This window comes from Podarcis melisellensis (assembly GCF_964234715.1).
Source record: "Podarcis melisellensis genome assembly, chromosome: W".
NCBI lineage: Eukaryota > Metazoa > Chordata > Lepidosauria > Squamata > Lacertidae > Podarcis > Podarcis melisellensis.
Genome location: NC_138535.1, coordinates 24,553,214 through 24,581,055, shown reverse-complemented (window position 1 = coordinate 24,581,055; position 27,842 = coordinate 24,553,214). Strand labels below are relative to the sequence as shown.

At 47.5% G+C, this 27,842-nt stretch overlaps 1 pseudogene across 1 annotated transcript in view; it reads left to right on the top strand.

The window, feature by feature from the left end:
* The window catches only part of LOC309361232, a 296,451-nt pseudogene that overhangs the window by 264,381 nt on the left and 4,228 nt on the right, over positions 1-27,842 (top strand). Inside the window, exons 15-23 of the transcript in view lie at positions 6,935-7,052; positions 7,135-7,329; positions 18,526-18,708; positions 19,445-19,544; positions 19,667-19,917; positions 23,292-23,345; positions 25,178-25,281; positions 26,692-26,826; positions 27,329-27,439. The product of the transcript in view is annotated as an uncharacterized misc_RNA (transcript). The remainder of the gene's footprint in view (positions 1-6,934; positions 7,053-7,134; positions 7,330-18,525; positions 18,709-19,444; positions 19,545-19,666; positions 19,918-23,291; positions 23,346-25,177; positions 25,282-26,691; positions 26,827-27,328; positions 27,440-27,842) is intronic.

The following is a 27,842-nucleotide window of genomic DNA, read 5'->3' as shown; positions in this document are numbered from 1 at the left end:
CTAAGACCCTCCCTGCCCGCGGACTGTCTCATCAGAGTGGTGCATGCTCTAGTTATCTCCCGCTTGGACTACTGCAACGCGCTCTACGTGGGGCTACCTTTGAAGGTGACCCGGAAACTGCAATTAATCCAGAATGCGGCAGCTAGACTGGTGACTGGGAGTGGCCGCCGGGACCACATAACACCGGTTCTGTGAGATCTGCATTGGCTCCCAGTATGTTTCTGAGCACAATTCAAAGTGTTGGTGCTGACCTTTAAAGCCCTAAACGGCCTCAGTCCTGTATACCTGAAGGAGCGTCTCCACCCCCATCGTTCAGCCCGGACACTGAGATCCAGCGCCGAGGGTCTTCTGGCGGTTCCCTCATTGTGAGAAGTAAGGTTACAGGGAACCAGGCAGAGGGCCTTCTCGGTAGTGGCACCTGCCCTGTGGAACGCCCTCCCAGCAGATGTCAAACCAATAAACAACTATTTTACTTTTAAAAGACAACTGAAGGCAGCCCTCTTTAGGGATCCCGGGTTCAGCCCCAGATCTCTGGAGCGGAAAGGCTCTTGGGCGTGAATATGAAAGGCAGCACCTGTCAGAATAGGTCATACTGAGCCAGTACAAAACAAAAAAAAATCCTTCCAGTAGCACCTTAAAGACCAACTAAGTTAGTTCTTGGTATGAGCTTTCGTGTGCATGCACACTTCTTCAGATACCTTGCTGAAGAAGTGTGCATGCACACGAAAGCTCATACCAAGAACTAACTTAGTTGGTCTTTAAGGTGCTACTGGAAGGAATTTTTTTGTTTTGACTATGGCAGACCAACACAGCTACCTATCTGTAACTGAGCCAGTACAGATGAACATGACTATTGGTTCGCTTCCTCGGCATCCCAGAACTGTGAAGGTTGCCTCAACTGTTGAGCAACACAGCTAAGGAAGAAGGAGTGGAGTGTCTCTGGGGGGAGCATAGCTCCCATTCCCTTCCAAACACACAGACAGGACAGTGTGGTGGCACCCAGGGAATAGTTGCAGCAGCCGGATGGCTGGCTGAAACACACACCATTGCACTCTTTTTGAATGGGATTCAATCTGAATCAGCCAGTTAGTGAACTTGGTGCTCCTGTGCAACAAACCCACTACAAAACTGCTCTTCCCCGCACACTTCCAGGTCCCTCCAGCTGGGCTTTTGGAGTGTGAAGGGTTTTTCTCACTCCAGAGCAGTTTGTGTTTAAGCTGAAGGTCACCAGGAAAGCAAGGGAGACTTAAAAAATTTGTTAATATAATAAGGTTTTAATAACTCTAATAATGACTAACTGTGGAAATGACTGGAAAAAGAAAAAAAAAACGGAAAATCAAGGCTTTCGACTCTTAGTTTCCTGGAAGAAGATGAAAAGACTCCCCTGGACTAGAAGAGACATCTCATTAACAACTGGAGAAATGCCAAAGAACTTTGGATATCTGCTTGGGAAGTTTCTGATGCAGTATTAATTTAACAAGGAGCCAGGAGTGAAACCGAAAGTAGACTGACCAGCTAGCTGAATCCAATTATATTGCTATGGGGTGGGGGGAAGCCTCTAACATTTTACTTTTTGATACTTGTACTTCCAGGGTGAATTGAATGGTTGGGGGGTGGGGTGGAGGAGAGGCAGAAAGAAGAGCTAACTTGTCCGTGACTGGGGGCGCAATCTGGACGGTTCTGCCGGGGCGCAAGATCACCTAACTACTGCTCTGCGCCTCTGGACCAGGGGTGGATGGTGCTCATTGGGACTGGGAGGGTGGAAGGCAAGGAGGCCAACAGTAGGTGGCGCCAGAGCCAAGGAGTGGCAGAGCAAATGTGTTCTGTATCTGAGAAGGAGTGGGAAGGGGCTGGCGGCCACCTCAGCCATCCCCTGTCTGCCCTCATGGAGCGGCCAGAATCCACTGGGCAAATGCTCATCTTGCCAGAGTCTGGGTCTTCTGCTGTTGCTCTCTCAGAAACCGTGCCCAGGTGGGATGCTTCGTTTTTCGTAGCTGCTTCATCCCCGAGGAAGTTGGAGGTGACGCAACTCCTGCATCTCTGACGTGGGAAGTTTGGGAGGTATTTCAAATTCCCCCCTTCTCCCTTGGCTCCCTGGAAAGAAGGCATCTTTACATTTTGAGCGCATCTCACAGGCCAGGAGCCCTTCCCAGCCCAAAGGCGTTCCCCTGAGATTCAGCTTCCGGGCTATGGCTAACCAGGTTAGGAGCAGGAATATTGGGAGCGGGAAGGAACTGATGTCATCTGCCAGAGCAGCTGGCTAATTGAAGGGAATGAGGTGATAACAAGGCTTTCAAATCTGAACTCTTGTTTGCGGCTGATTAGGAAAGAGGGAGGTGGAGAACAAGGGCAATCGGAAGCAGACTCTGGGTAGCTGGTTCCTTCTCTTTGTTCGGGTTCCTACGTCACACCTGCAGTTTAAATGGCAACACTCCTTTGCAAGATTGGCCGCCTTTTTAATTCTTTGTTATGGAAAATCAATAAAATGATAAGTTGCCCCTGCCAAAGGGTTGCATGACATCTGGCTGAAGACTTTTGGTGCTAAACGCTGAAGCTATGCTGGGGTGTGTGGGTGTGGGTGTGTCCATCCGTCCATGTGGCCGCTGTGTATTCAACATTCCACCCCCTCCAAAGCATCCTAAGAACCTTACTTTTCCTTTCACAGTGCTACGATTCCCAGCACCCTTAACAAACCATTGTTCCCAGGACGTTTTGGGTGTGGGTGGGAGGAGATGTGCTTTACGTGTGCGGTGTGCAGGCATCTCCCAGCACATCTGTGTGGGGATTCAAGACTGACTCTTATGCTTTTCTTCCTTAGACCAGCTTGACGTTGAACAAGAGGTTCTCTGGGTTGAGGAACACACGCCATTTCACAGCGAAGCAGAACACGGGCCGAATGGTCACTCTGCCATTGCATTTGGTGAAATCAGACTGGCTTTGCAAAGGAGCTTGCCCCTGAAGCCAGTTGGTTGCCTGCCTCTGGCTGGCTGGCGGCCTGGCATCACCAAAACACAAAGAGACAGCCCCATGCAACCTCACACCCAAAGATTTCTGCCCATGCTTCAGACATGCAGCCCTAAGAGCAGCTCTGACTCCCACTCTAGGCCCCTCTGCCCCAGTCTTCCTCCTGATGTAGGCTACAGGATCTGGGAAGTCTGATCCAGCTTTGAGGTGTGGTTCCATATGGCCGTTAGTACTGTTGTGTTTTTGCCAGAGAGCCACGTGGTAAGGAAGATCTCCAAGCACGCTTCCTAGGGGGTCCTCTTTAATCCTCAGATGGGCCCACAAAGGCATGATCCAGCACCCTCATGCCACAGCTGCCTCTGGAGTGACCCTCCCTCCGGTAAGAGGTGTGCCTCACAGCTGAGTGCCTGGTTGTTTGTGTAGGGCGGGGGCAGGGAATCTTGTGGGCTCCCAGATATTGCCAGATCCAATGGCCTTCTGCCTCAGGCAGCATGGCTGACGGTCAGGGGTGATGGAATCCAACAACATCTAGAGGGCCACACAATTCCCCACCCCTGGTCTAGTGAATTTGAGGTTCTTGGTTTCTCTCCCTCTGCCCCCTTTTGCCTGGAAAAGCACTTTGGCAGATTCCTTTGGAGGATTTGGGTGTGACAAGCTGTAGCAGCGCACTGAATAAAACAACTCTGAGAAGCTGAAACACCGGGCTGTTTTCTTTTCTAATAAAAATATGCACTGTGCAGTTCACAGGCACAAAACACAATGTTGATATTGTCCAGGAAATGGGTTTTCAGTTGGAGGGCATGGGTTGTGTGAGAGCATATTGTGCGGGATAACCAGTCTCATATAACCAACATGCTTCAGTCTAATTAGTGCATGAAGGGGTTAACACCATAGAGTAAGCTGTCCTGCCATCTTAGCCATGTCTCTTCCCCTTACCTTGGGAGTGAGTTCTGATCTATTCTGGTATTCACTTCTTCAGCGTTTAATTTTATGAAATAAATAAATAATTTTGAATAAATAAATAAATAAATAAATAAATAAATAGGAAGATGTAAAACCACAACCTCCGAAATCAAAGCTACTGTCCCGCCAGACGGATGTTTTTGCCTGGAGGGGGGCCGTATTCTGCAATGTGCTATCGATGCAATAATAGTGCAGCTTTCTAATGGACTGTCCACGCAAACATCATTCTGCTTTCTCAGTTGCTCTGCAATGCTTCGCCAGGGTTACCACATCATGGCCCCCTGGGGGTGCGCTCCTGTGTTGTAGCTCAGCAAATGCAGGACAACATTCCTCTAGTATGGCTCACAGTGAGGGCTGCTGAGAGTCGGGAGAGATCTCGGAGGCCAAAGAGTTTGCTTTCCGGCTCAGTACAGGGGATCTTGCCAGCTCTTCAGCCCTGACTGGCCGAAGATGCCCATCTCTCATCCATGCAGCTCCACAGCGTGCCTGGATGATGACTCAGATGGAGCTTGACACACCATTCTTGAAGGATGCAATAATCTTGCAATTGTGGTGGACCAACTACATGCCAACAGGATGTCGGACTGAATGGGCCTTGGCCTGAGCCAGCAAGGCTCTTCAAATGCGCTTATGTTCCCCTGACTTTGGGGACGCCTTGCAGGAGTCTCACCCGTCTCATGGCTATTCTTCTAGTGTGGACCAGTTCTACAAGCTCTCCCCCGAAAGCAGGTGCACCATCCAGAACATGCTGGCGCTGTACCTGAAGAAGAAAGCGAACACAGACCAGGAGGCAGGGACTTCTAGGGGAAGCGAGGCCTTCATGCGGGAAGCCTTGACTCCTCACGTGCTCCCCGGGATCAGCTTCGACCCCACCACCCAGTCTTCTGCTGGTGTCACTCTTCCACCTGGCCCAGAACAGGAGGCTCCTTCCCAACATGCAGAATGCCTTGCACGTGATCGATGGGCCTGTGCTCACTGTGACATAGGCAGGGCCGGATTTATGTATAGGCTAAGTAGGCAGAAGCCATGGGCCTCTAGATCTAGGGGGCCTCGCTAGCCTGCCTGCTCCCCAGCGCCGCAGACAGTCTTCCCTCTCCCCAAATTGCAAACCCAAGACTTCATGCAGGGCATTTCTCCCCCATTTCAATGACATTTTGCTTCAAAAGGAAAGGTGGACTTGGAGAAGGCAAGCAAAATGCGAGGGAGATAGTGAAAGATACAGGAAATTGAATGCAGATTTCCAAAAAATAGCAAGGAGAGACAGGAGGGCCTTCTTAAACGAGCAATGCAAAGAAATAGAGGAAAACAACAGAATGGGAAGAACCAGAGATCTGTTCAAGAAAACTGGAGCTATGAAAGGAACATTTCATACAAAGAGTACCATAATAAAGGACAAAGGTGGAAAGACCCTCACAGAAGCAGAAGACGTCAAGAAGAGGTGGCAAGAATACACAGAGGAATTATACCAGAAAGATATGGATGTCTCATACACCCCAGGTAGTGTGGTTGCTGACCTTGAGCCTGACATCCTGGAGAGCAAAGTCAAATGGGCCTTAGAAAGCACTGCTAATAACAAGGCCAGTGGAAGTGATGGTATTCCAGCTGAACTATTAAATTTTGTTAAAGATGATGCTGTTAAGGTGCTACACGCAATATGCCAGCAAGTTTGGAAAACTCAGCAGTGGCCAGAGGATTGGAGAAGACCAGTCTACCTCCTTTAGAGGAAAAGGCCTTGAGGGGAGGACCTCTTGCCTCCACAATCCTTCCTAAACATGCATAAGCTGAGAGGCAATTGTCCGGCAAATGTGGTGCTGTGGGGAGGCAGGAACATTTTCCTGCAGTTAAGTATTTTCTAAGTTCCTTTCCCGAAACTTCCCCAAACGGTTCTGAAGCCTGTTACAGGAAAGTCCGAGGGCTCTCTTGGACAAATGAAGACACCGACCAGAGCAATTCAGAGCAAAACAGCAGCCAGTAGGCTCGGTCTTTATTCAAGAAAAGACTGTCGCGACAGGACTCCCACCGCCCACGAGGTGAAGCAAGATGGAAGCCCCGAACAAAGGGAGACCCTAACTTTTATTAGTTGCTAATCCCCTATGCTACACCCCCAGAATTACATCACATTTACATCATGATTACATTAATATTAGGAGGAGTCGAGGAGGGGCTACACAGGTAATCTGAGTGACCTGACACCTGGTCGGAGCCTCCTCTCCCCTCCCCATATGAGTTATTTACAAGAACAAAAGAGAAGGGCGAAGTTTCCTGCCCCCTGAGGGGAATCCGGTCAGAGTCCTTTTGTGCGAGTCCGCATGGAATACACTAAAGGGTGCAGTTTATTGTGTCCTTGATAGCCTTCTGTCTGAGCCCATCATGATGGCTATCAAGGTAGTCACGTCCGCTGAGAAGGGCCGCTGACTACGTGACCGCTCGGTCAAGGGATTATGGCTGCCCCACATCAGGTCACCCCCCTTTGATAGTCCTTGTAATATGTAGCAAAATAAAAGTGGTCCGGTGAAAATCCGATGTACGGCTGATTTTTGGTGAATTTATAAAGAATATTGTCCTTGAAGTTCAAAGTACTTTCGCCTTTCGGAAGTTACTTACTACATTTTGATTACATCAGTCACGGTCAATTAAACTCGGAAACATTGTATCGAGAGCTGTCAAAAGGTGAGGAAAAGGCGCTTGCAGCCTGCAGTACCAGCGTGGCCGCCGCAAGGGGCGCTGTTTGGCAATGTTGATTGGCTGAGGCGGCCGCCGTTTGACCTAAAGTTCAGGCGGCCGGTCTACTCACAATAAAGATAGGGCGATGTGGAGCGCTGTAGAGAAGAGCTGTCAGACTAGCGCTTCCTTATTTACGGAAGGCTGTTAAGAGATGGCCCTCTAAAGGGACATCTCTGGGGTCAGGGAGGGGAGATGCGTGCATGTGTGAGTGTGGTGCTTGTGCGTTACACGTGTTAATGGAGGGGGGGGGGTGATTTCCGGCGACAAGCCTCTCTAACCTCAGAAGTCTTTTCCTCTCTCGGGAATTCTGGGATTCGAGGATAACTTCATGGAGAAGGAAAGAAACCTGCAGAATCAGCAAATGGGGAGCCTCCACCCCCACCGCTGCCACCAAGCAGGCTGTAAGTTGCCTTAGAGGTGTACTGTGCCCTCCCGCCTCCTTGCTTTGAAGGACTACTTGAGTTGTGTTCTCATCTCCCTGAGGCGTATCCGTGACAAGGAGAGCATGAGCAAGAAGCAACCCCAATGACCCACACTATGCGCCAGCTCTTTGTGCCTTCCACACATCCGCAGTCCGGACAGAGAGAGGGACTCATCCAGCACGTCCTCGCCAAGAGAGAGAAGGAATATGTCAACACCCAGAATTTCAGCTCAGATCATGCCAAAGTGCAAAGACCAGTGGAACCACCACAGCATAAGAGGCCTGAGAGAGGCTTCCGGGACACGGCTGCTGCTGCTGCTGCTTGCGTGAGTGTTGGGAGGACCGCTCCCTCTCCTGCCAAATCCATCCGGCCTAGGGGGCGGGGCCTGCACTACCACTACAGTTTATTTTTTTATATATATATAAATATTTATTAGGGTTTTTAGAAAAAAAAAATACAATAATAATAAACAGTATTGCTTTGTTTTAACAAAATTTCGTGTCATCCTTGAGCTTCCTCACGCCTCCCGCTCCCATTTACATCGTTAATAAATTTTTGTCAAGCAAATTATCATCTTATTTCCAAATTTTGTGACCACTTATTTAGTTACAATAAAATAGTTCTCCTGCAAATTTGTTTCTCTTAATCTCTCTTATCATCAAATCCTGATCTATTTCAGTGATGGCCAATTGTTTATAACCAAGCATCCTTCTTAACATTCCATTAAATCACAATATTTTTGTAGATAAATCTTGAATTTCTTCCAATCGTCTTCCATCCTTTCTTCTCCCAGGTCTCGGATTCTGCCAGTCATCTCCGCCAGTTGCATATAGTCCATCAGTTGCATCTGCCATTCTTCCAGTGTGGGTAGATCTTGAGTTTTCCAATTCTTAGCGAGTAGTATCCTTGCTGCTGTTGTTGCATACATGAAAAATGTTCTATCTTTCTTTAACACCTTCTGGTCGACAATGCCCAGGAGAAAGGCCTCTGGTTTCTTGGTGAAGGTATACTTAAATACCTTTTTCAACTCATTATATATCATTTCCCAGAAGGCCTTCACTTTAGGGCAAGTCCACCAGAGGTGGTAGAATGTTCCTTCATTTTCTTTACATTTCCAGCATTTGTTATCTGACGAATGGTATATTTTGGCCAGTTTAACTGGGGTCATGTACCATCTATATATCATTTTCATTACATTTTCTTTCAAAGCATTACATGCAGTAAAATTCAACCCAGTGGTCCACAACCTTTCCCAGTCCTCAAACATAATGTTATGCCCAATGTCCTGTGCCCATTTTATCATAGCCGACTTAACCATTTCGTCTTGTGTATTCCATTTCAACAGCAAGTTATACATTCTTGAAAGTACCTTAGTCTTAGGTTCTAACAGTTCTGTTTCCAACTTCGATTTCTCCACCTGGAATCCTAACTTTTTGTCACTTTTAAAAATTTCCTTAATCTGAGCGTAGTGTAACCAGTCTCACACTTTATCCTTCATTTTCTCCATACTCTGCAATTTCCAATTATCTCCGTCTTTTTCTAACAGTTCCCAATATTTTGGCCAGTAGGCTTCCATATTGGGTCTTTTCCAGGCCTTAGCTTCCAAAGGTGAGAGCCACCTTGGAGTTTTATTTTCCAGTAAGTCTTTGTATTTTGTCCAGACATTAAACACTGCTTTTCTGACAATATGGTTCTTAAAGGCCTTATTGATCTTAACTTTATCATACCACAAATATGCATGCCAACCAAAAGCATTGTTATAACCTTCCAGATCTAACACATCAGTGTCTTCAAGAAGTAGCCAATCTTTTAACCAGCAGAAAGCTGCGGCTTCATAATACAACCTTAAGTCTGGCAGGGCAAAGCCCCCTCTTTCCTTTGCGTCTGTTAGTATCTTAAACTTGATTCTGGGCTTTTTGCCCTGCCAGACAAATTTAGAAATATCTCTCTGCCACCTCCGGAAACACTCTGTTTTGTCCACAATTTGCAGTGTTTGAAACAAGAACAACATCTTTGGCAGCACATTCATCTTAATTGCAGCAATTCGGCCTAACAAAGAAAGCTTCAGTTTTGCCCAACTTTCCAAGTCTCTCTTAATTTCAGACCAACATTTTTCATAATTATCCTTAAATAGACTCAGATTTTTGGCTGTTATATTAACCCCTAGGTATTTTACCCTTTTCACCAATGATAATTCTGTTTCTCTCTGAAACCGTTCTGACTCTGTGTCTGTCATGTTTTTCCCTAACACCTTCGTTTTTTGCTTATTTAGCTTAAATCCTGCCACCTGACCAAAATCATGTATCAGTTGTAATACTCTTTTCGTACTAGATTCTGGCTCCTGCAATGTCAAAACTAGGTCATCTGCGAAAGCTTTAAGTTTATATTGTTTCGCTCCGACCTGAATCCCCTGCACCAGCCGGTCACCTCTAATCAAGTTCAGGAGCACCTCCAGAACTGAGATAAATAACAGAGGGGAAATCGGGCAGCCTTGTCGTGTTCCTTTTTCAATTTTAAATTCTTCCGTTACCACATTGTTAACTATCAATTTAGCTTTTTGTTCTGAATATATTGCATCAATCCCATTTTCAAAACCCCGCCCCGCTCCCATTTCTTTTAAATTTCCCTTCATAAATTTCCAAGAGATGTTGTCAAAGGCCTTCTCCGCGTCTATAAATATCAGCACTGCTTTAGTGTTTATATCTGTTTGCAAAAGTTCCAAAATGTCAATAATGTTCCTTGTGTTTGCAAACATATGTCTACCTGGGAGAAAGCCAGCCTGGTCCTTATGAATTACTTCATTCAGAACTTTTTTAAGTCTGCCTGCTAAAACATCAGCAAATATTTTGTAATCCACATTTAAAAGGGAGATGGGGCGATAGTTCTTAAGTTGTGTCTTTTCAGTTTCTGATTTTGGTATCAACGTGATAAAAGCTTCCTTCCACGATTCCGGCGCCTTCTTTCCCTCCAGAATTTCATTGCTGACCTCCATCAAAGGTTGAATCAAATAATCACTCATTGTCTTGTAATACTTGGAGGTCAGACCATCTGGTCCTGGAGATTTGCCCAACTTCATGTTCTGAATGGCATGTTCAATTTCTTGTCGTGTTATTTGACTGTTCAGGAGTAGTCTATTTTCTTGTGTAAATTTTTTAAGACTGTTTTTTTTCAAAAATTGTTCAATCTCAACCTCATTTTGCGGCCCTTGAGTATATAGTTTCTTGAAATATTTCTGAAAAGATTTCCTGATTTCCACAGGGTTCTGAATATTTCTTCCTTCAATTTCTAAATTTGTTACTGTATTCAACTTTTGTCTCTTCTTCAACTGCCAGGCCAGCAGTTTCCCACATTTATTTGCCGATTCAAACGTTTTTTGTTTCATTGACTTAATCTTCCATTCTATTTCCTGATTTATCAGTTTAGAATATTGTGCCTGATGGAGTTTAATTTCTCTCAGAATCGGCTGCGACTTCGGGTTTCCTCTTAGCTTCTTTTCTAATTCTTTTATTTTTCCCAAAATCTTATCTTTCTTTTCATTTTGTTTCCTTTTCTTGATAGCATTCTGTTGTATTAAGAACCCTCTCATCACAGCTTTGCTTGCGTCCCAAATTGTTCTTTTTTCCACCGTTGTGTTCAAATTTATTTCAAAATAGTCTTTCAAAACTTTTTGGGCCTTTTTAATAATCTCCTGATCTCTAAATAAATTGTCATTCATCTTCCATCGAAAGGAGCCGGTTGGTAGTAATGTCAAATCCATTTTCAAAGCGTTATGGTCGGAGCAGGTCTTTGGGCAGATTTCCACTTTTCTGACCTTAGGTGCCAGACATCTAGTAATCCATATTTGGTCGATTCTTGTCCAAGTCAGATGGGCTTCAGAGAAGAATGTTCCTTCCTTTTCCAAGGGGTTTCTCGTTCTCCAAATGTCAATCCAGTCCATGTTGTCTGTCATTTCAAAAAAGGTCTTTGGTAGTCTGCCATCTTTGGTAACTTTTTGACTTTGCGACTTATCCATGTTAGTTGATACAATCCCGTTCATATCTCCCATCATGATGATGTTGTCAAAGTCCAGATATTCCAGCATGCTCTCATGCAACTTCTTATAAAATTCCGATTTCCCTTCATTTGGTGCATAAATTCCTAATAACAAGATTTTTTCTCCTTGATGCTGTATTTCGACTGCCAAAATTCTGCCTTGTTCATCTTTAAATAATAATTTGGGTGAAAGGCTCTCCTTTGCATATATCACCACCCCTCTCTTCTTTACTCTGTCTGAAGATATAAATTCCTGGCCGAGTCTTTTATTTACCAGAATTTTTCTGTGGAGCCTAGTCACATGTGTTTCTTGCAAGCAAATAATGTCCAATTGTTCCTTTTTTAATATGTGAAAGATTTTCTTCCTTTTCTCGGGAATGTTGCAGCCATTTATGTTCCAGCTCAGAAGTTGCAGAGACATCCTGTATAAATCTGGTTATTTTTCAGGGGGTGGTACTTTGTCATCCAAGGGTGCCGGTTCCTTTGGTGCTCCAGGCTCCGGCAATGATCCAAGTCCTTTATGAAGGTCTTCTCCGTACTGGTTCAGAAATTTGTCTCTGTCTTCCAATGTTCTGATTTTAATCTTCCTCCCTCTAAAAGTAAACGATAATCCTTGAGGGAAATCCCACCTAAAGATGATTGAGTTGCTCCTCAATAGTTTTGCTAATTCCGAGTATTCGGATCTCAAATCCAACAGCTGTCTAGGAATATCCTTATAAATTTCAATTCTTTTACCCAGAATGTCCAGTGAATTTCTGTAATGTAGGCCCAAAATCTTGTCCCTTTCCTCCTTTGATCTCAATGTTATCAAGCAATCTCTGGGTTTGTCTTTTCTTATCAATCTTCCCAGCCTAAAAGCTGATGTAATTTTAAAGTCTTTTTCCTCAAGTTTCCACTGCACAGAAAATATTTTGGTCAGGAACTCAGCCAGTTTGTCTTCTTCTACTTCAGATACAGATCTTATCCTTAAATTAGTCTCCCTATTCTTCAATTCAATCATCGAAAGATAGGTCTGGTGTTCACCTACTTGTTTGTTGAGTGGTCTTACCTCTTTTTCCAACTGTCCAAGTCTTTGGCTAGTGTCTTCAACCAGTTTCCTGTTTTCCCCTGCAGCCTCCTCCAATTTTGCAATCGATTGAGTGTTCTGTGCCACTTGCCCAGTTATTCTATTTAGACATTCTGTGTTCTGATCTATTTTCGCAGTTTGCTCATCAGCCTTTTTGTCCAAAGATTCCACTCTCTTGTCCAAAGATTCCAATTTTTCATAGATTTTTTCTAGAATGGAAGAGGCTGATCCTGAAGCCATATCCTCCAATTGTAAATCCTCTGTCTCTCCTCCCCCTGCCTGTGGCAAGGAGGCAGTTTCTTCCTCAGAGTGTAAGATAGGCACAGACGATCTACGTTGCTGTAAAGTTGAGGCTAAAGTTGTTTGTCTCGTTCTTGGTCTTTGTTCTTTTTCCTTAGTCTCCTTTTTCTTTGCGCCACTCATTCCAAACTTATCTAATAGTCAAGGTCAAGCTGAGTTGTTCCCATGAGAAAAGGACGGCCCAGGTGCAGCACTCAGCCAGCAGGCCAAGAAATGGAAAGTAAAACAATATCACTGCCGTTAAGTCCAAAAACCTCTAGGGGGAGCCTAAAATGTCTTCTCAGGAAGGATTACCCAGAAATAAAAGTTAAAGTCCAAAAACCTTCCAATGTTAAGTTTTTAGCAGAGTTGGTATTATAAAAACACAATGTCTCAAAACAGTGCTTGCTGGTACTTCAATTGATGTTATAAAGTAACAAAGTCCAAACCTCTCAGGTTTTCCCAGTTTGTGTATCAAAATGCTTGGGTCTGCAAACTGATTGCTACTGTTACCAGGCAGTTCCAGCCCTGGTTTCCTTCTTTAAATTGTAACTTCAGCAGAAAAAGATTTCAAAGTCCATGCTAACACATAATCCAATGCTTAAACTCCTTTTCTGTCTTTAAATACAGCTCAGTAAATGCTCAGATCCAGTCAATAAAAAAATTACTCACAGCCTCCACTCCTCCAGCTCTTTGCGTTCAAGTTCAATGGCGGCGGAAGACGGACTTCCTTTTTCTTTTTCGTCCTCCGCTTTCAGCCAAATTCAATTACTTTGGTCTCAAATTGGTCTCCAATTGATTGAAAGTCTCTATTACTCACGGATTGCTGTCTTTTAAAAGCCAAATCCAGGAAGAAAGGTCGGCGCTCACCGGCAACGGCTTCGCGGCTTCTCTCCGCCGATTGCGGAACGACCCTCAGCACCGCTGCCTCCTCCGCGATCCGGAGCCCCTTACTGGGTTCCTTCAACGTTTCGGGGGCAGCTTCTGGCGCCCGCCGGGTCCCAAGGCTGCAGGCTTCTGCCGCCTGCAGTTTTCCGGTGTGGGTATCCGCTTCGCCGTAGCGGACGACCCGTTCTCGGACGGAGCACCCTTCCCAGTTAGGAAAGGGCAGCCATTACCCTTCGCGCCACCTCCGGAAGTGACTACCACTACAGTTTAGAGCAGCTACCGGCAGCAATGGACACAATGGTTTTAAATGTTTTAATCGCTTTTAATTTGCAGCACTTTAAATGGTGGTTGTTGTTTTTTTTTTATAATATTATATTATTTCATTACTTTATTTTTGCTTGGGGTGGGATAAGCATTTAGTCAGGGCTATTGTTTCTTGCTTTGTTTTGTTTTGTTCTGTTCTGTTTTGTTTTATTATTATTATTATTCTGTTAAATTATTATATAGTTTGTATTTTGCCTTTTAAGGGGAAGGGTCATGGCTGCCTGGGAGTGGGCCTCAGCCAATAGATTGGGTGGGGCAGGTTCCACAGGGGGAGATGTATTGGGACACCCGATCTCAGTGATCACGGGCAGGAGGAGGAGTTATGCTAAGACCAGACCATGTCATTACCGAGGAGGCAGGTTTAGTCGTTGTTTGAGGACTATCCCTGCCTCCAGGTCTGGTCCTGACCGGAAGGATACAGTAATCAGCAAGGGAAACCCACATGACCTGAAAGTGTTGCTGTGCAATGCCAGGTCAATGATGAATAAAACCACTGCCATCCACGACCTGATTGTGGATGGAGGATTTGATCTGGCATGTGTGACAGAGACCTGGTTGGATGAAGCAGATGGGCCTGTCCTTGCCGCTGCTTGCCCACCAGGTTTCTCTTACGCACAGCAACCCAGGTCATGTGGGCGGGGGGGGGGGGGGTTGCAGTGATTTTTAGGAAGTCATTAGTCTGCACCAGGCGTCCTATTGGGAAGACCCAGTTTTCTGAGTGCATGTTCTGGAAGTTGGGCAATAGGGGCAGTACAGGATTCCTACTGGTGTACCGACCTCCCCGCTGCACCAAGGATTCCCTGCCCGAGCTGCTTCAGGTCATGGCGGATATGCTCCTGGAGACACCTAGCTTGGTTGTCCTGGGGGATTTTAACATCCATGCCGACACGACCTTACAAGGGGCTGCTCGGGACTTCGTGGAAAGCATGGCCTCCATGGGGCTGTCCCTGAATAAGTCTGGCCCAACTCATAGCCACGGACATGCCTTAGACTTGGTGTTTACCTCTACGGATGTTGGTGATCTGACATTAACTAAAAGCGAAACAAAAGAAGTGCCATGGTCAGATCACTTCCTGGTGCAACTGGACTTCTCCGCAACCCTTCCCCTACGCAGGGAGGTGGGACCGATTCGGATGGTCCGCCCCCGCCACTTAAGGGATCCAATTGGCTTCCAGAGAGTGGTAGGGGATGCTTTATCCCAAGTTGATGGCCTTTCAGCTGATTCCCTGGTGGCACGCTGGAATGCGGAGTTAACCAGGGCTATTGACTGTCTGGCTCCGAAGCGCCCTCTCCGATTGCATGGAGCCCGGACAGCCCCGTGGTTTTCCCCGGAGCTGAGGGTGATGAAACAATCGTTGAGACGGCTAGAGCGCCGGTGGCGGAAAACTCATTCTGAATCAGACCGGACACGGGTTAGAGCTCAACGTCGAGCCTACCAAGTGGCAATGGCGACGGCGAAGAGGGCGTTCTTCGCCGCCTCCATTGCATCTGCAGAAAACAGCAGCAGGAGACTTTTTCAGGTGGTTCGCAATCTATCAGAACCACCTGTACCACCGGGGCCTGGTAGGGACCCCAAGACCTCCTGCAATGCTTTTGCAAAGTTTTTTGCGAATAAAATCGCTCAGATTCAGAAGGAGCTAGACTCCACCGTGGGAGCAGGGCCAGGGCGGGAGAGTGCTAGAGTTCTGTCTGGTCCTGTTACATGGGATCAATTCCAATCTGTTACCTCCGAGGATGTGGACAGGCTGCTTGGACGAGTGAAACCGACCACCTGTCTCCCTGATCCTTGCCCATCCTGGCTGATAAAAGCGAGCCGGGAAGGGCTGGGTGATGGGCTCTGCGGGGTGGTGAATGGCCAACTATCGCCCAGTCTCAAATCTGCCATTCTTGGGCAAGGTGATTGAGCGGGTGGTTGCTGAACAACTCCAAGCACGCCTGGAGGAAACGGACCATTTGGATCCCTTCCAATCGGGATTCAGGCCTCACCATGGGACTGAAACTGCCTTGGTCGCGCTGGTTGATGATCTCCGGCGGGCTAGGGACAAAGGTGAGAGCTGTTTCCTAGTTCTGCTGGATCTCTCAGCGGCCTTTGACACCATCGACCATAACATCCTTCTGGACCGTCTAGAGGGGCTGGGAGCTGGGGGCACTGTCATACAGTGGTTCCGCTCCTTCCTCCTGGGCCGTGTTCAGAAAGTGGTGGTGGGGGGTGAGTGTTCAGACCCCTGGGCTCTCACTTGTGGGGTGCCTCAGGGTTCTGTCCTCTCCCCCATGCTTTTTAATATCTATATGAAGCCGCTGGGAGAGATCATCAGGGGGTTTGGACTGGGTGTTCATCAGTATGCAGATGACACCCAGCTCTACCTCTCCTTTAAATCAGAACCAGTGAAGGCGGTGAAGGTCCTGTGTGAGTGCCTGGAGGCGGTTGGAGGTTGGATGGCGGCTAACAGATTGAGGTTGAATCCTGACAAGACAGAAGTACTGTTTTTGGGGGACAGGAGGCGGGCAGGTGTGGAGGATTCCCTGGTCCTGAATGGGGTAACTGTGCCCCTGAAGGACCAGGTGCGCAGCCTGGGAGTCATTTTGGACTCACAGCTGTCCATGGAGGCGCAGATTAACTCTGTGTCCAGGGCAGCTGTCTACCAGCTCCAACTGGTACGCAGGCTAAGACCCTACCTCCCCGCGGACTGTCTCGCCAGAGTGGTGCATGCTCTAGTTATCTCACGCTTGGACTACTGCAACGCGCTCTACGTGGGGCTACCTTTGAAGGTGACCCGGAAACTGCAATTAATCCAGAATGCGGCAGCTAGACTGGTGACTGGGAGTGGCCACCGGGACCACATAACACCGGTTCTGAGAGATCTGCATTGGCTCCCAGTACGTTTCCGAGCACGATTCAAAGTGTTGGTGCTGACCTTTAAAGCCCTAAACGGCCTCGGTCCTGTATACCTGAAGGAGCGTCTCCACCCCCATCGTTCAGCCCGGACACTGAGATCCAGCGCCGAGGGCCTTCTGGCGGTTCCCTCATTGCGAGAAGTGAGGCTACAGGGAACCAGACAGAGGGCCTTCTCGGTAGTGGCGCCCGCCCTGTGGAACGCCCTCCCATCAGATGTCAAAGAGATAAAGAATTACCTGACGTTCAGAAGACATCTTAAGGCAGCCCTGTTCAGGGAAGTTTTTAATATGTAATGCTGTACTGTTTTTAACACTGATTGGGAGCCGCCCAGAGTGGCTGGGGAAACTCAGCCAGATGGGCGGGGTATAAATAATAAATTATTATTATTATTATTATTATTATTATTATTATTATTATTATTATAACCTGTATCAGAGTTGGGGCTGGAGAAAGCAACATCTACATGACAGCTTTATTGTTGGGTGCCAGGCAAAGTCTGTCCTGTTCACTCAGGCCACATGGGTGGGTAATTGAAAGTATTAGTTGTGGTGGGCAATTTCCCTTGGTGCCACATACTGAACCGTGGCTTCATATTATGAGCAGGACGGCAGCCTCTCCTCCAGGTTTGCACACCTCTCCCCCACCCCAAGCCTATTGGGAAGCTTCCACTTGGATTTTAAATTAACCACAGTTTGGTGTGTCCAGATCCTAAGGTGGTTCATTTGACCAGCTTTGTAAACCCACGATTGGAAATGGGCTTGTTTCAAGGAGCCATGGTTCAAATGAAGCGGTTTGTGCAGCTTCAGACATTGTGACAAGATGCAGTTAATCCAAAACTGAAGCAAAACCTTTGGAACTCCTCCTAAAAGCTGTGCTGGAGGAAAGGGAGGTGTGACACCCCCCCCAACACTTGGTGTGGGTCATCCTTATAATGCTAAGCTTACTACTTCAAACAAAGTTTTTGAGTTTTTGCTTTGGTTATTTCCTCGTACTGTTAGTAGTAAGGTAAAGTTAAAGGGACCCCTGACCATTAGGTCCAGTCGTGACCGACTCTGGGGTTGCGGCGCTCATCTCGCTTTACTGGCCGAGGGAGCTGGTGTGCAGCTTCCGGGTCATGTGGCCAGCAGGACTAAGCCGCTTCTGGTGAACCAGAGCAGCACACGGAAATGCCGTTTACCTTCCCGCCGGAGCGGCACCTATTGATCTACTTGCACTTGGACGTGCTTTTGAACTGCTAGGTTGGCAGGAGCAGGGACCGAGCAACGGGAGCTCACCCCGTCACGGAGATTCGAACCGCCGGCCTTCTGATCTGCAAGTGCTAGGCTCTGTGGTTTAACCCACAGCGCCACCCGTGTCCCACTGTTAGTAGTACCCAGTGGCCATTTGTTTTTCATGTCTCCTTTTATGATATGTTTATCAGTATGTGGTTAGCAGCTTCAGATGCTACTGTTTTACAGAGGCTGTTTAGCTTGCTCTTTTTACCCCTTTACTAGACAGGCTGTATTTCTGTGCTGTTTTCAGAGTCGGGAATGCCCATTCCTTCATGGCCAGCATGGAAACACAGAAGGCTAGCCTTTTAGGAGGTTTGCAAAGAGGACAAGGGTGTTACGGGGTAATCTTCTAGCAAACAAGCTTGGCACAACAGATCTGAGAGGTGGTTTTCTGCTCCCGGAAAGCCAGCCTGGAAACCAGGTTGCCAGGTGAAGGAAGAATGGAGAGATCAACCAACTCACTTGCCTTCCAAGAATTTCTGGTTGCCTGTGGCTACTGGGATAGTGCTTAGATATCAGGCTGGCTGACACATCTTAAAAAATACAAGGGAAAAGCTTTTTTTCTTTCATTAGCAAAGCTCCTTTGGGGCCCCGAATAGCTAAGCTGAGGAAGAAGTGGCTGGTATTACTTGTTTGTTCTTGGTCCTGATCTTGCCTGCCCTTGCACACTCCTGTTGTCTTTGCATATTTGACCAGCACGTCTGTTCCGATTGGAGTCCTATTCCTGCACTTCCACATCCTTCTCTTTGGCACTTGGGCATTCGGTTCCAGGAGCTGGACCTGAGCACAGAGGCTTTCTTCTACTTGGACTCGACAAAGGAGCAAGAGTGGCTGACAGCTGTGGAAAAGGCTTTGCGTTCCAAATCCAAGTACAAGAAAGTAAGTCCAACCCCACCCATTTCTTCAGCAGCCAGACAGCTGTCAGGAGCTGGAGTGAGGAGGAGGAGGAGGAGGAGGAGGAGGAGGAGGAGGAGGAGGTCAGCAAGAAAAAACACCTGGTGTCAGTGGTGTTTTATTCAAAAGAAGCCAACATTCTTTATTCAAAGAAACCCAAACCGTGCAGGCCTCGTGATCACAGAAACCTTTCCCAACAGGTCTTGCCCCAGTGAGGTAGTTGTGAAGGCTGAAGGTTGCTACCCACCCACCACTCTCTGAAGTCTCCTCCTCCCCCTGGTCCTTCCCAAGCATCCTGAGACTCTGACACCTTGCCTGTCTTTGCTCCCTCCTCTTAATTTCTCTGTGTTCTGGGAGACCAGCAGGGAGGGGAGCTGATCGCAGCAGGATGGGGAGACCCCCTGGCTTCTTCAGCAGCCTGCCTGATCTCTGCCTCTTGACCCCCGCCTCCAGCCTCCACTTCTGCCTCGGATTCTGGGCTGCTGTTTGCCACAGAATCTTCCTGCCCTCCTGCCTCTTCAGTTTCCAACACCTCCTCTTGCTCACAGTCTGCTCCCTCTTCTCCCTCGGACGACCCCCCACCAGTTCCCTGGCTCTGAGCCTTCTTCCCTTGGGGGATCCCCAGTTGGTGCCACCTGCCACTCCTATCTGCATCCAGCCGGCCCAGGACAGCAAGCAATGAACAGAGCTGGTAGACATCCCAGTACCTTGCATCTTCTAGGTGCAGCTGGTGCTCATCTTTGTCAGGAAGGACCAGCTCAGCCGCATCAAGGAAGTGATGAGGGAGACAGTGGCCACAGGCATCATGGGGAAGATGGGGAGTAGACCCTGACAGCGGAATTCCCTACGTCGATCTTTCTGTCTGTCTGTCTGTCTGTCTGTCTGTCTGTTTTTCTAATCTCTGCCAACCAGTTCCCCCTCTTTCCTGCTTGCTCACTAACAGCCATCTTTGCTCCGCCCCTGCAGGGTAACAAGGGGTGTGTGGCCGTGAGGCTTGTCTGCAACAATACCAGCTTCTGCATGGTCAATTCCCACCTTGCTGCCCACGTGGAAGACTTCGGGCGCCGAAACCAGGATTACAAGGATATCGGTGCCCAGATGAGCTTCCTGCCCCCTGACCAGGGTCTGCCGCAGCTGACAATCATGAAACACGAGTGCGTTTCGAGGGCTTGGAGGGAGAGAGCCTTGGCTGATGTAACTTGCTGGTCTCCGCTATCTGGAGAAGCAAATTGAGTCACGTTTCTGTAACTTTCCTGCCTGTGTGTCGCTCAGGGTAGGCAGCATTTGTTGTTGTTTAGTCGTTTAGTCGTGTCCGCCTCTTCGTGACCCCCTGGACCAGAGCACGCCAGGCCCTCCTGTCTTCCACTGCCTCCCGCAGTTTGGTCAAACTCATGCTGGTAGCTTCGAGAACACTGTCCCACCATCTCGTCCTCTGTCGTCCCCTTCTCCTTGTGCCCTCCATCTTTCCCAACATCAGAGTCTTTTCTCTTTTTTAAAGAAATAATTATTAAAGTTTTACAAAAACATAAGTACAAAAATACATGAAAAAATAAAAATAAAAATACAACATACAAAAGACAAAAGACAAAAATAAAATAAGAAAAAATAAAAACAAATCTGTTTTTTTATAACTTTAAACTCATTTGCTTGTTTCCTTGACCTCCTCTCACCTCCCCTTTTTGTATCCCCTTTACATAATCAAATCAGCAAATCCTTACCCTCATTCATTGTCTTATCTCTATATCTTAACATATTATAACTCTTTATTTCCAACCATTATCAATTCATTTTTGCATATTCTTAATAACTTTGTTGCTAATGCCACTTATTTTCAATCCAACATCATTTTAACATTCGTTAATTTTACAGTGTTTCTGCAAATAGTCTTTAAATTTCTTCCAGTCTTCTTCCACCAACTCTTCTCCCAGGTCTCGGATTCTGCCAGTCATTTCCGCCAATTCCATATAGTCCATCACCTTCATCTGCCACTCTTCCAGGGTGGGTAAATCTTGTGTCTTCCAATACTTTGCAATAAGTATTCTTGCTGCTGTTGTTGCATACATGAAAAAAGCTCTATCCTTCTTTGGCACCAATTGGCCGACTATGCCCAGGAGGAAGGCCTCTGGTTTCTTCAGGAAGGTATATTTAAATACCTTTTTCATTTCATTATAGATCATCTCCCAGAAGGCCTTAATCTTTGGGCACGTCCACCAAAGGTGAAAGAATGTACCTTCATTTTCTTTACATTTCCAACATTTATTGTCGGGCAAATGATATATTTTTGCAAGCTTGACTGGTGTCATGTACCACCTGTATATCATTTTCATAATATTCTCTCTCAATGCATTACATGCCATGCCATAAATTTCATACCGGTGGTCCACAATTGTTCCCAGTCAGCAAACATAATGTTATGACCAATGTCTTGTGCCCATTTAATCATAGCAGATTTAACCATTTCATCCTGCGTATTCCATTTTAACAGCAAGTTATACATTCTTGAAAGTATCTTAGTTTTGGGATCTAACAGTTCTGTTTCCAATTTTGATTTTTCCACCTGGAAGCCATTTTTTTTGTCCAAATTATAGGCCTCTCTTATTTGGTAATAATGAAGCCAGTCTCACACTTTATCTTTTAATTTCTCAAAACTCTGCAATTTCAATTTGTCTCCTTCTTGTTCCAATATTTCCCAATATTGCGGCCATTTGGCCTCCATATTGAGTTTTTTCTGAGCCTTTGCTTCCATTGGTGACAACCACCTTGGGGTTTTATTTTCCAGTAAGTCTTTGTATCTTATCCAGACATTAAACAATGCTTTCCTGACAATATGGTTTTTAAATGCTTTATGTGCTTTAACCTTGTCGTACCACAAATATGCATGCCACCCAAAAACATTGTTGAAACCTTCTAAGTCCAAAATGTCTGTGTTCTCAAGAAGCAGCCAATCTCTCAACCAGCAGAATGCTGCTGATTCATAGTAAAGTTTAAGGTCTGGCAGGGCAAATCCACCTCTTTCCTTTGCGTCAGTTAGTATTTTAAATTTTATTCTGGGCTTCTTGCCCTGCCAGACAAATCTAGAAATGTCTTTCTGCCACTTCTTGAAACAGTCCATCTTGTCCAGAATTTGCAATGACTGAAACAAAAATAACATTTTTGGCAATACATTCATCCATCAGAGTCTTTTCCAGGGAGTCTTCTCTTCTCATAGAATCATAGAGTTGGAAGAGACCACAAGGGCCATCGAGTCCAACCCCCTGCCAAGCAGGAAAGACCATCAGAGCACTCCTGACATATGGTTGTCAAGCCTCTGCTTAAAGACCTCCAAAGAAGGAGACTCCACCACACTCCTTGGCAGCAAATTCCACTGTCGAACAGCTCTTACTGTCAGGAAGTTCTTCCTAATGTTTAGGTGGAATCTTCTTTCTTGTAGTTTGGATCCATTGGCCACTCATGAGGTGGCCAAAGTCTTGGAGCCTCAGCTTCAGGATCTGTCCTTCCAGTGAGCACTCAGGGCTGATTTCCTTCAGAATGGAGAGGTTTGATCTTCTTGCAGTCCTTGGGACTCTCAAGAGTCTCCTCCGGCACCAGAATTCAAAAGCATCAATTCTTCGGTGATCAGCCTTCTTTATGGCAGGCAGCATTGTGCTCTCCAAATGTTGATTGACCAAAATTCCCATAATTGCTAAGAATTGGCCTTGCTGACGGGCTCATGAGAGTTCCACTTCAGCAACACCAGGAGGGTGCAGTGTCGGCGATCCCTGCTGCTGCAGCTGCACCACTAAGGTTTCTACTAGAGCAGCCAGGAGAGAGCAACATAAACCGAGTGGCAGAGATGTATTAGATGAGATTATAGCAAATGTGGGCAACTTCTCCAGTGATCGGGGTGGGAGTTGCAGTTTGTTAAGGGCAGTAACGCGAAAGCAGAGCGGCCATTTTGCATGGAGAAGGTTCCCGGCTCAGTCACCAGTGTGTGCAGCTAGGGCTGGGCATGATCTCTGCCTGAAAGCTGCTGCCAGTCCATGTAGTCCGTCCTGAGCTTGATGGGTCAATGGTCTGCCTCAATATAAGGTCGCTTCCCATGTTCCTGTGTACTACAGCAGGGTTTGGAGGGCCACAAGCGCCCTGCCCATGAATTCAAGAACCAGGGGAAATTCTAAAAGTCTTTGCTGAAAGGACATCAAAGCAGGGGCCAGGTGAACCTCTTTGGGAGATTATTCTGAAAGGTCGGGTGCCATGACTGAAAAGGCCCTGCCATGCTTGAAAGAGCAGGAGTTCCCTGGGAAAGGGATTCTAGTCAGTGGAGAGGCAGTGCAAACATAAGTGGGCCTTCTTCTGGTACCCTTTCCCCAAACCTTGAAACACTTGAAAGGCCAAATGGGATGCTCTGAATTGGGCCTGGAAGCAGTTCAAGAGCCAGTCTAGTTCACAGAGCACTAGCCTAATATGATCATACTGCCCAATCCTAGTTATCAGTCTTACTACATATTGCAGGAAGTGGCAGCAGGCTGCCCCCCGACCCCCGACCCCGTGAACTAGCCTGTAGCTGTGGTTGCTTTGCTTTTTTCCAGCATTGTCATCTGATCACTAAAAATGAGCTTCAGAGACTTCTGACCTACGACCAGGTGAGAGACATCTTTGTGTTATATGTGGTGGTTTAGGATATTGCCCTGTTTATTTCCTTTGTCTGGGATACCCCAGCCTAGGCTAGAGAAACCACTTTCAGGCAGTTAGGAGCAAAGTGTAGCTATAACATAGGATGACTGCGACTTCTACAAATGCTTTTTAAGGTTGCCGGTTTGTGCAACCTGAATTAGAAGCAAGTCCCAATTAAGTTGGAGGGTTGCCTTGGAATAAGTAGGACTGCTCTGCCGTTTCCCAGTTAGAGGGCTTTCCTAGCTCAGCACACGCTCCAGATGTTGTTGGACTCCCATCAGCCCCAGCATAGCTGCTGTCCAGCAATATCGAAAGGTCTAAGGTTTCCTGCTCTAGGTTTTGCATCTGTCTGGAAAATCTGCGTTGCTCACATGTTCTTATCAGCAGAGACTTCCATTAAGTCCAATTAAATTGCTGGTGCTTTTTGTTTTACATTTTTCTCTCCAAGGTTTGTGTGTTCATCATGTTGACGACCTTTCTCCCACTTGGCATAAGGAGCATTGGTATTTTGTGTTGAAACAGGCCTGATTGCTGCACCTTACGGTGGATTTAAACTCTGTGAGCGTAGTCGTGCCTTAGCCCTTTGAGAAGGATGCTGCAAGGAAGGCAAGGGGGGGACTTCCAACATATGCAAAACCATCATAAAACATTAAAAACTTCCCTAAAGGCTGTATAGTTACTTATCTCCTTGACATCTGACGGGAGGGTGTCCCACAGGGCAGGTGCCACTACTCAGAAGGCCCTCTGCCTGGTTCCCTGTAACTTCGCTTCTCACAGTGAGGAAAAGGCCAGAAGGCCCTCGGTGCTGGACCCTGATGCCTGGGCTGAACAATGGGGATGGAGACACTCTTTCAGGGCTGAGGCCATTTAGGGCTTTAAAGGTTGGCGCCAACACTGAGAATTGTGCTCAGAAACGTCCTGGGAGCCAACGTAGGATGCAAAAGGGTGGTTTTGCAGTTGCTCATAGTGTCGGGGGTGTATTCTGGTGGTTGTTAACAGTTTGTATGGATTATTGGTACATATAAGATTGTCTATTGGAGGTATAGCTAACCTGTGGTCTGCCGGATGTTACTGAGCTGCAGTTCCTGTTGGCTCCAGCCATCATGGCCAGTAATCAGGGATGATGGGAATTGTAGTTCTGCAGCATTGTGAGGGCCACGTGTCTGCTACTCCTGAGTTAGAGGATTTTCCTGTCGTGTGATGCAGCAAAGTAATTTAAGATGACATGGGGCAAAAATGCACAAGCATCCTGTACCTTTAAGAATTGGGTATAAGATAGGATCTCAGCAGGTATACCCCTTTTTTGCACTTGGCTAACCTACTAGTAGGGACGCGGGTGGCGCTGTGGGTTAAACCACAGAGCCTAGGGCTTGCCGATCAGAAGGTCAGCGGTTCGAATCCCCGCGACGGGGTGAGCTCCCCTTGCTCTGTCCCTGCTCCTGCCAACCTAGCAGTTTGAAAGTACGTCCAAGTGCAAGTAGATCAATAGGTACCGCTCTGGCGGGAAGGTAAACGCTGTTTCTGTGTGCTGTTCTGGTTCACCAGAAGCGGCTTAGTCATGCTGGCCACATGACCCGGAAGCTGTACGCCGGCTCCCTCGGCCAATAACGCGAGATGAGCGCCGCAACCCCAGTCGGTCACGACTGGACCTAATGGTCAGGGGTCCTTTTACCTTTACCTTTAACCTACTAGTACTTCACCTTGGTCTTCCAGCACAACAGTGGCTGTTAATAGACTCCATTGTCAGGCAACAGGGGGTCTTCTGCTTCTCTGCTGATAAGCGATTTCTTTTTGGCTTTAGCTAAACATTCAGCGTACCCAAAAGACAGCTTTTGCTGATTTCACAGAGGGAGAGATCAAGTTCATCCCGACGTACAAATTCGACTCTAAAACAGATCCTGCTTGATAGTTGAGCCTTTGTAAGTAAGTCCTCTCAATCATTCTTCTGCAAGGCTTGTTTGTTTTTCCTAGTCTGCTGAGATGCTAGTAGTGTCCTGCCTTTCCATCCTCCTGAGCAGGCTAGTAAAACATATATTTTAAACATGGCTTTCTGCTAAGCAAGCTGTTGGAGGAGGGCTAGAGTTGAGGGCTGGACGGACTTCCTTTCCTCTGCAGCCAGAATGGACACCAAGCCACGGAGGAAGAGAGAGATCCAGCTCTCCTTCACCTGCTCACTTTGCTTGCATGGAATTCCCGGTTGCCAAAGGCTGCTAGGCGAGTTGTGAAATGCAAGGCTGTGATATGTTGTCTTCCTCAAGCCATCCCTGCTCAAAGTCTCTGGAAATGCTTTGGCTCCTTTTCCACAAGCAGCCTTTCCCCCACATTTGTCCTGATAATCAGCATCCTGTTTCATGGCGTGTTTAAGCAGAGAATCCTGTTTGTGTCAAGGAAGTCTGGGAATGAGACTTGGTGCTCTCTCAAGATGAGTCTGCCAGGGCATAAGAGCATGAGAGCAGCCCTGCTGGATCAGGCCATTGGTCCATCTGGCCCAGCATCCTGTTCTCACATTGGCCAATGAGATGCCTCTCGGGGAGCCCACAAACAGGACCTGGGTGCAACAGCACGCTCCCCTCCTCCAAGCCATACTGCTTCTCTTGGTGGAGTATGTTCTCTGGCCATTATGGCTAGTAGCCATTGAGCCTCACCATCCAGGATGTGGCATATTCTTGTGGTTCTTGACAACTGTCAGAAGCCACCTAGGCCTGCTAGTTTCATTGCTCTTGCTGTGGTAATGGGGAAATCAAAAGGACAGGCGGAACATGTAGTGACGAAGCCGGAAAACGGCAGGCTCCTTTGGGCAGCATTTCAGGTGCCAGAAAGGGTCTTTTGGATCACTGAAAAAATAGTGTCTGAACAAGAATAACGGGGCCCCTTGCTTTGGGGAAGGATCATCATTTGGTGGTGTGCCATATGCTTTGTATGCAGAGTCTCAAGTTGAAAGGCACCTCCACCTGAAAAAGGATTGGGCCACAGAGAGCTGCTGCCAGCCAGAGGAGACTTAATTAATGAATTGTGGGGTTGGAAGGGATCACGAGGGTCATCTCGTCCAATCCCTTGCAATGTAGGAATCCAAACTGGGGGAGGTCAGAAAATCATTCTGACCTGGTAGAAGGCAGCTTTTGATTTCCTGACAACTCTCTCCATGAGGCAAAATGCGTGCACACCTGCAAGGTCCGCCCCTTCAGAAGTTGGACTCCCAAGCCCCATCATCTCCAGCTCTTGACCGTGGTCAAGATCACAGGCCGTGTGTGGAGCCAAAGTTTGACTGTGTGAGCCTTGTGTGTTGCCTCAGCCAGTCCAACTGTCTCCTTGCAGTGGGAAGTGCCGTGTGCCAGCATGGTGTGAGCCAATCCTCTGGCGAGGAGGCAGCGTGAATCAGCTCAGCTACCGAAGCCACATGGAATTGAAAAGGAGCGACCACAAGCCCGCCAGCTCCCTCTTCCTCACAGGGTAACACCTGCCCTGGCCAGGGCTATCGTCTATTCAGGCTTTTTAGTTGCCTGCTATGTGGCACCTCCTCGAATCTGGGCAGGCCCTGACCAACAACCAGGCCCCTTTCCACAGAGCTCCTCCTTGGCCAATGACTTCCGGTGCAAGGAGTGGGCAGGTTTTGGCTCTGTTAAATCCCTAGGCTTCCATTCTCCACTGTTCTGAGTACACGCTGCTCCTGCAGGCATGGCAGACCACATGGGCTGAACTGTATACCTTAACCGTTGGCTCCATTCATGCAATGGAGCTTCTGTGGTACTTGGCTTGGAGCATTGGGCTTCAGCCCATTGGCTCTGGAAGTCACAGCCGCTGCCATCCTGGGGAAGCTCTCAGAGTTACAGTACTTGCCTCTTTCAGGGCTGGGAACAGGGGGTGCATCAGGCCTTATTGCTCTTAACTCATGCCCCCCCCTTTTTAGTCCATAGCCCCAACAAATGTGCTCTGCCCCCCCCCCCCCCGATAGGTGAAGGTTGTGGATGACCGACGGTACCGGAAAGTGATTGAGGATATTGTTCAGTTGATGGACAGGATGGAGAACGAATTCCTTCCCTCCCTGGAGGGAGGTAAGGACGAATAGGATCCTCTCCAACCCCTTAAAGAGGGTTTGCTGCAAAAAGACCAGGGGGGAAAGAAGGCCTTGGCCCATCTAGCTCAGTCTTGAGCGGTTCCCCAGGATTTCCGGGGGATCTCTCCCAGCCCTACCTGAAGATGCTGGGGATAGAACCTGGGACCTTTGCATGCAAGGCAGATGCCCTTCCACTGAGTGGCAGCCTCTTCCTCTTCCTTGCAGGCAAAGACTCCAGGGGTCGCCAGCGTGGTGCCCTCCAGATGCTGGACTACAACTCCCATCATCCCCAGCCAACATGGCCAGTGGCAAGTGCAGCAATATCTGGAGAGCCCCACGTGGACCTGTTGCATGTGCAGTCCCCTAAATGAGAGGCCGGGGCCAAGGACAAACTTCCCCCTGGAGCATGTTT